Raw genomic sequence first — 2,785 nt, forward strand, 5'->3', positions numbered from 1 at the left:
CCTCTGATGACCATTCATAGTTCAATTCAAAACTTATTTTAGGAAATAAATCCATATTTTTGGCTGTTTGACAGTGGATGAATTAATTAGCCTACAACGCAACTGCTGACCTAACTGACACTAACCGTCAGTTTTGATTTGATTGTTGATTGCAATCAGCTGTGAGGCGGAGTGATACATACTCAGTGAAATAACCGTGATGTTGTACTCCAATATCATCACGGTTTTACTGTCTCTCGACCAATCAGATTGCATGGCCGGAACCAACTGTTGTATAATATTAGCCTATATATTATTAATATAATGTAATAGCCTATCTACAGCCTGATACATAGTCAGATTCCACCACTTTATCTTCATTAAGAATTATGTAAGTCTGATAAATGATGAATAAACGGACAACACTGAATAAAACTTTTTATTAACTTTATGGTTAACTTATTTACACTTTCCTCGCTCTGACTCAGGCTCTTCTTTTAAAGATAAACGTGCACCGTCTGCTACACATGCATTGATATCTCTACATACACTGGATTAAAATGGAGGCTCTGTTTTTACCTGTTGCCATGGTGAATCGTGGAGTCGGAGCTCCATTGATGATGGCTTTTTATTGTCGGTTTAACTCAGAGTAAACATACTCAGAGTTGACTGAACTAACTCAAATCAGCTGTTCTGGAACCAGTAACTCAGAGTTTCCCATCTCAGGGTAAATCAACTCAGAGTTCAGGGTTAGACTCAGAGTTTGTTGAACCTCCTACCTGGAATAGCCTACCCCTCTGATCACTGCACTCTTGCGCTGCATTTGTCATCAGGGGCCTGTATCACAAAGCGAGATCAACCTTTCCTGGGTTACTCAGACCTACCCAGGGTTGACTAACCCTAACAATGGCAATCAGGATAATCGGTATCACGACGCGGGTTATCAACTAGGTAACTCGACCCAGGTTTGTCTTGTCAAGAGCCGTGAACGGGTAGGATCCAAGGCAGCCAACCAATGGCAATCATGAGTGCTAAACACACCCCCGCTGCAGACATAGCGCCGTACTTCTCCTGTGAGGAGCAGAGATTAATCATAACAAAATATGAAGAGGAGAAAATATATATAAAAGAAAAAGGAAACACCGTGGCGGCTGCGAAGAGGAGGCAACATGGCAACGTATAGCCAACTGTATAAATGCGTAAGTTACTCATCTGACACTATCAAACCCGTGAATCCCATGAAATCAATGTTCTGTAGAGATGAATTGCGTGTACTACAATTACCATCTAATTCCCCCAGATCCAACCTCTCAGGTGTAAAACGGACATGGGAGCAAATAAAGAACAAGCACAAAAACATCATTGCGTCTGGTAAGTTGGCCTTTTTAATGTCATACCCTGCATATAAATCTACCAAGTTAATAGTCTGAATAAAATTATCCTGCCATTGAGTGTTAGAAATCAACAGCTGAGCAAAATATATACTCCCTTTATTTAAAAAATGTAGAAATGATATTTAACATTTCCAGCAGCAAAGCTGTCAATCAGGCACATTATCTCTAACAGGGACAATTTTCCCCCAGACCTTCGGCACTAATTGATGGTGCTATTAAGTGCCTCCAAAATATTGTGAAATGCCTCAATTTCTTTTACTAGTTAAATAATTAAACTTCCTGTAATGACTGGGCTGCATTTCTGTTTCAGTCTCCTACAGAATGTGAGCTCTGCAGACTGAAGTTCATATACATTCTAAAATGATGTGCTGTTTCACATTAGCATTACATCCTTTGTCCCTTCCTAGTATATTACCTCTGACTGTATATTACCTATTGGACTGTCACCTTTCTAATCCCACATGGGAGTAGCTTCAGTGTCACCACATTTCCCCTTCTGATTTACACTGCTACAGCCAACAGGAAGAAGAATCAGCGCAAGCAGACAGGGCTGGGTGGTCCCTCACAGGAATACACCCCTGCTGAGGAGCTGGCCCTGGCAAAGAATGAGGGTCGCCCCATAATGGACGGGGTGGAAGGGGGGGTGGCCTCTGTCCCTGGTTCCACCTCGGACTCCAAATATGTCCAAAGTACGTATGTGTCAGTGTCAAACCTTGGGCATTTACATCATATCATTGTGACCTTACTAACACAGGCCCATCCACTTTCCCCTCAGTTGATGGAGATACATTGGTGCTGGTGGTGCCAGACTGTGTCTCAGGCAGAGGTAGGCCTACAGTAATTCACACATCAGTCACACATCAGCATATGATCAGCACATGGCTAACAGACCACTTCTATACTGTCTCTACAGCCGGTGGACCATGGGGATGCAGAGACACTGTCAGTTTCCTCTGAAGGGGCTGTGGAGGTACAGTATCACCTTATAGTTCCCTACCACGTATCGTAGAGTAGAACCTGCCCACATCAACACAGATTGTAGGAGTGTATAGATTTGGCTGTGACTGAATGGTGGTGGTCTGCACATGGGGTTTAACAACAACCACTTCCAGTGTTCAGTACTACTATTGCTACCACTGCTATGTTAATATTGCAGGAAGAAACACGCAGCACAGAGCAGTGTTCCTTTATTGCATTATAAATAAGATGTCCTAGCTAAAACACTTTACATGCTTTAACCCATGTGCTCCATATTTTACTTGTTTCAGGCAACAACTGATGCTGTGAGGGCCCTCTACAAGAGGAGTCTGGAGCAGGACATAAAATACAAGGCCTTGAAAATACAAAAAACAGAGCTCCAGATTGAGTACATAAAATTGAAAATCAAGAAGCTAAAGAGGGAAGGTAAGTGA

This window comes from Epinephelus moara, chromosome 6 (assembly GCF_006386435.1).
Source record: "Epinephelus moara isolate mb chromosome 6, YSFRI_EMoa_1.0, whole genome shotgun sequence".
Taxonomy (NCBI): Eukaryota; Metazoa; Chordata; class Actinopteri; order Perciformes; family Serranidae; genus Epinephelus; species Epinephelus moara.